Source organism: Apodemus sylvaticus, chromosome 17 (assembly GCF_947179515.1).
Source record: "Apodemus sylvaticus chromosome 17, mApoSyl1.1, whole genome shotgun sequence".
NCBI classification, from domain to species: Eukaryota; Metazoa; Chordata; class Mammalia; order Rodentia; family Muridae; genus Apodemus; species Apodemus sylvaticus.
Genome location: NC_067488.1, coordinates 49,951,277 through 49,957,641, shown reverse-complemented (window position 1 = coordinate 49,957,641; position 6,365 = coordinate 49,951,277).

Genomic DNA, 6,365 nt, shown 5'->3' with positions numbered 1-6,365 from the left:
TCATTCTCCTGTCATAGTATGCCTCTGGGTTGTGCCTTGCGTTGGCAGCCTTGCGTTGGCAACTCTTGGGAGACGCTTCGCTTCGTTCTTCCCACCTTTCTGCACACTGCAGGCTAACTGGACCCCCAGCTTCCAAATGACTATGGTGTCTGCATCCCATCTCTTCACTGGAGCACTAGAACTACAGATGTAAGTCACCCCATCAAGATTTATTACAGGTGTTCCTTGAATCAGATTGGGGTTTTGAGGCTTTTGTTGTAAGTGGCATTTTGTTGTTGTTGTTTGGGGTTTGGTTGGTTTTTTTGTTTGCTTGTTGCTTTGTTTTGTTTTTTTTTTTAAGACAGGGCCTCACTATGTACCCCAGCTGTCCTAGAACTCACTATATAGACCAGGCTGGCCTCGAACTCACAGAACTCACTGTCTATGTCACCCGAGTGCTGGGATTACTATTATGCCCTTCCCACGCTATTCCCAGCTACTCTCTGCGTGCTGTCTCTCTGCTTCTAGGCTAGTCCCATGCAGCAGTGGCGCTTCCTAGCTCCAGTTCACCCTCGTCACAGCCACTCATACCTTCTCAGCCATCTACCCACTGCAGCTAGTTGTCGCAAATCCCCTTAACCCAGTAAATCAAAACTCTAAAAGCGCCGGGCAGTGGTGGCATATGCCTTTAATCCCAGCACTTGGGAGGCAGAGGCAAGCAGAATTTTGAGTTCAAGGCTAGCCTGGTCTACAGAGTGAGTTCCAGGACAGCCAGGGCTATACAGAGAAACCCTGTCTCGAAAAAACAAACAAACGAACAAACAAAAAAACAAAACAAAACAAAAACTCTAGAAACTTATAATTAGTCAGATTTATATATCAATAAATTCTCAATTTACAAGGTGCCCATACAATAATAACAGAGCCAATTGATAATGATACAGGCTGCCCACCTAGATTAGACAAGTTATCCCAATTATTCTATCCTTTTCATAGCTACCTGTGGCTATTTAAAACCACATGGAATCATGATCATCTTCTTCTTCCTCCATCTTCCTTCCTTCTCCTCTACCTGTCCCTGTCTCTGTCTCTGAAACTCCTAGCTCCGCCTCCCTTTTCACTGTCCAATCATTGGCTTCTTGTATTAATATTTAAATTAATTGGGAGGAAATTCTGCCACAAGTAATTTGCATAAAAGCAGAATTTCAATAGATAGTAGTAATTCCCTCACTAACAACGTAACAATAACCTTCCCACCAGAGTGGTCTTTCCACTCAGGAACTCAGTGTGTATCTTTGTTTATTTCTTTTTAGGCAAGCTTTCATGCAGTCCATGCTGGCTTCGAACTGGCTGTGGCCAGGATGAGTTTCAACTCTTCATCTTCCTTTCTCTACCTTCCATGTGCTGGGGTGACAGGCATGTGCCACCATATCTGTATTTTGGGTTTTTTTTTTTTGTCTTTTGGGTTTTGTGTGTGTGTGTGTGTGTGTGTGTGTGTGTGTGTGATGCCTGTTAAGTATCAAAGAAACTTGAGCCAAATCTTCACTTAGTACCTGTGACCACCACACACTTCTCACCCTGTCTTCTACTCTAAGGCTCTCCCATCCAGGGAGTGACCCTCCACCTCCCTCCCAGCTTCTCTTTCCTGTGTAACTCAGCCATTTCAGCTGTGCACTCTCTTTGTTCCCGGTATATCTTGGTTCTTCTCCCTCTTGTGGTCTGCAGCTCCTCTCTTGGTCTATTTTCCTCCCTTACCTTTTCTTCCTCTCTCGCTTCCTCCCCACACCCCATGGCCGGGTTCAGTCTAGATTCTTTCAGATGCCTTGAGCTGTTTTCTCCATCATATCTACTTAAAATTTCTCTCCCCAACCATGCCCAGGAGTGGTCATGTCCTCATTTTTCATTCAAAGCCCAGGGCTTCAAGCACGCTAAGTAGGCATTCCACCAACAGAGCTACATTTCCAGCCTCAGTTCCCGTTGTAATTCCCTGCAAACACTGTGGTACAGAGAAACAGATCTCTGTGGGGAGGAACCAACTAGGTAAGAGCATCCCTCTGGGCTGGGGGCTGAGCCAGGCATCTAGGCATGATGCCCACCACAGCAGTGTGCATGGGCACAAGAGAGCAGGGGCAAGGGACTCAATAGAGGGGTGGTTCTCAATCTTCCTGATGTAATACAGTTCCTTAAGTTGTAGTGATCCCAATCATACAATTATTTCACTGCTACTTTGTAACTGTAATTTTATTAGAGTTGTGAGTTGTAATGTAAACACCCAATATGCAGGATATCTGATATGTGACCCCCAAAGGGTTCTCAACCCATAAATTGAGAATTACAGCCATAGACAGTGGAAATCTTGGAGAAAAGGAATCTTCATTTTTCTTACGGTGTACTAGAAAAAGCAGAGTACGGAGCCTGCAGAATGGGTGTTGAGTTACAATAGGTGTGTGTGCCAGACAAGACTGAAACTCAAGGACCCGGAGTAAATTGCCTAAGGTTACCTGGCTTGCCCTGTAGAGCCAGGCTTTGAAACCACACCCGTGTTGTACAGCAAGCTGCCAGCCCTCCTCGCTGTGAACCCTTGTGATTGTTTTCTTCCCGCCTTCACTGGGCTGCTCCCACTCATCATTTACCTTTACTTCATCAATACCGAGTTGTCAGTTTTCTGCGCTCTGGTTCACTAAGACTCGGGTACAAAGGGACCTCGGATAACACTCACCGATCAGGCAAGGATGGTCTCACCTCAATGAGTGTATAAAGACAAAACAGCCACGCCAACAGTCACTCAGAACTCTGGTCCAGTCGGGTGTGCCTTCACGAGGAAGGGAAACCAGCGAGACTTGTTTTGACAACTCAGAACACAGCAGCCACCCACCAAGTACTAGGATCGCTGTATCCCTGAGCGTGTATGTCTAGGACTTCAGACTCTGTTGTACATAGAGACTCGAATCACATCAGGGAGACCGCGTCTCTTGTTCTCTCTGCCTTCATGATGGGATCGTTTGTCTTTTTTGGGGCTACTTGAGTCCAAGTAAGTTGGCTATGGGCAGCTCAGAACCTCCATGGGTTTGTCTTTCTATGTCTTTAGGATGTTCCATTCCACACAGGGCTACACAGTGAGACTCTTTCTCAAAATACCTATGGAGCAGGGGGGGAGGGGAGAAAGCATCTTATCCAACTGACCCTAGCAAAGTCCCAGGGAACACTCTGATTGCCCTGGATTTCCTGGTCATATTTCCACCCTAGGGAGACAGATTACTTTAAACAGAATGTTGATGGTCTGGCTGGATATAATGGTACAGGCCTACAATCTCATCTGCCCAGAGTTGAGGCAGGTAGATACTGTGTCAAAATAAGGAAAAAGAAATGGCTGTCAGTGTCGTCCAGTGGTGGACGCTTGGAAGGGATCAGTTCCAGTGGTGTGAAAGAAGAGTGTGGGACCACACTGTCTTCATCTCAGATTTCAGCTATAAAGACATTCAAGGAAGTGAGTTGGCTAGAAGGAAGGTTGGGGCCGAGCGTGGCAGCGCGTACCTCAGCACTGCAGAGGTGAAGGCAGGAAGGAGGGTCAAGAGCTCAAGCAAGGCTCAATGGATGAAATGCGTGAGGATCAACCATGAGGACTGAGGTGCAGATTTCTAGCACCTCCCTGAAGCCGGGCAGCTGTGCGGCTCACCTATGATCCCAGCACATGAAGGAACAGATGGGATCTCTGAGGCAAGATGGCTAACAAGAATCACACAAGAGAATAAAGCAGAGAGGGGTTGAGGAAGACACCCAGTATCAACTGCAGGCTTCCACATGTATGGACACACACATGGACATATATGTGCACCACACATGTGCACACACTACACATATACCACATAAATACACAACTACCTCACAGCCATATATCATAGACACATACCACATACATATAGACACACATACACATAGCTCACACACACACCACACACATATACCACATGCATACCACATAACACAGCCTATACAACACACATTACAAATACATGCACACCCCTCATACACACACCACACACATGCACATACACACACACCACATGTATAACAAACACAGGTGCTCACACATAAACACACCACATATACCACAAATACACATACCTTATATGCCCTGTACCACACACACTACACATACACACCACATACATATGTACACACCATATATAAATACCACATACATACACAAATACCATACATATACACATATACCACAGATACACACATTACACACACACACATATACATACACAAACTACAAATATACACCACACATGCTCATAAGCACATACAGGCATACACACACACACACACACACACACACACACAAAGGGTTCAAGGCAATGCATAGAGGTTAGCATTATCAACTTGTCAACAGGTAGAATTACCTGGGAGAAAGGACTCTAGGCCTGTCTGTGGGGAATTATCTTGATTATGTTAATAATGTGGGAAGATGCATGTTAATTGTGGGTGGGATGGTCCTCTAGGCTGGAGATCCTCCTCTGTATAAAATAAAGGAAGGTAGCTAAGTGTCAGGAAGCCGGTTCCCTCCACTCCACTTCTTGTCTATGTTGTAATGCCTTGAGCGTGTGCGTCAGAGTAAAGCCTTTCTCCCTTAAATTGCCTTTGTCAGGAACACACAACACAAAACACAGCAACAGGAACATAGCTAAGACCCCATCTCTTGCTATATAGGGAGTCGGAGCCCAGCCTGGGCTACCTGAAATCCTGTCCCAAAAAAGCAAAACTAAAAGGCAAGCAAACTAAGCCGCGGGTAAGAGCTTCCTCTGGGGAGGCAGGAAGGCTGCCGGGAACTTGGGCCGAGCTCCATCCCTTGACCAGGAAACTTTCAAGGTAATTACGAGGGGATTTGCTTCATGAAAACTCATTATGTGTGACATTTGTTTCATGTGGGTTTTTTTCTCTTATTAAAAAAAAAATGGCTTTCTAAAAGAGTGAGAAACAGCACATCTGCTCAAGTTACCCTCTTAAAGGCTTTGTGTGTCTGCGTTGTTCACGGATCGAGGGCTGGTGAGGCTGGGTCTGACCCACTTTGCCATCACTGGGGACCCTGTTTGAAAAAGGAAGAGAAAGAAAAAGGCAAGGGAGTGGAGACCAGGAAATGGAGATGATCAAGATACATTGTTCCAAGTATGGAAATTTCAAAAGATAAATCTGGGGGTGGGGGCAGGGAGGAGGCGGGGCGGGGTGGGTGGGCGGGAATGGGAGGCTCGGAGTAGACTGGGGAAGCTTAAATGCCAGCAGGAGGCTTGTCTGTGCCAGGAACCATCATCCTGTGGACCAGAGGCATGAAAGGTATTCTGCTCTGCAAACTGGTGCTAAGAGCACCGGGTATATTGTCTGGAGTACCACCAGCTACCATGCAGCATCCCAGCATCCTTCCCCTTGCTGGATCCCTGGGTTTCATCTTCTTCTTTTTCTGTATTTTCCCTGGTCTTTATGTTTATAATCTCTCTGTGCCTTCTCCTTTATTGCACTATTTAATGGCACTCATAAACCCAGGGAACAATAGTAAGTAAAAAAAAGTCCCTCCAAATGAAGTTTAAAATAATGGCCTTTTCCTCATTTAAAGTAATTCTTACATAGCATGCTTCTAATTTTTTGAATTCTAATAGGAAATCTTCAAAGCCATATTTGGTGGTGCACACTTGTATTCCTAGGACCTGGGAGGCTGAAAAAGGATTGTCATAAGGCAGAAGTCAGGTAGGTCCAGGTAAGCCAGGAACACTTGGTGAGACCCTATCTCAAAAAACAGAACAGGGGCTGGAGAGATGGCTCAGAGGTTAAGAGCTGCTTTTCCAGAGGTCCTGAATTCAATTCCCAGCAACGACAGGTTGCTCACAACCACCTATAATGAGATCTGGTGCCCTCTTCTGGCCTGCAGACAAACATGCAACAAAAACAATCTGGCAGTGGAGACATGCTCCTTTGATCCCAGCAGCACTCAGGAGGCAGAGGTAGGCAAATTTCTGAGTTTGAGGTCAGCCTGGTCTACAGAGAGAGTTCCTGGATTGCCAGGGCTACACAGAGAAACCCTGTCTTGAAAAAACAAGAAAAGAGAAAAAACCCAAACCAACAAAAGATAAAAAACAAACATAGAAAACTTGTAACTATACCTGGGTGAGGCAGTATATGCCTGCAACAGTAACATTTAAGAAGCTGAGGCAGGAGGATCACTTAAAGTGTGACACTTAACTTAGTCTCCACAGTGAATTCTTACCTCAAAAATTACCAAATTAGGCTGAGCAGTGGTAGCTCATGCCTTTAATCCCAGCATTCCACAGGCAGAGGCAAATGAATCTCTGTGAGTTTGAGGCCAGCCTGGTCTACAGAGAGAGCCCCAG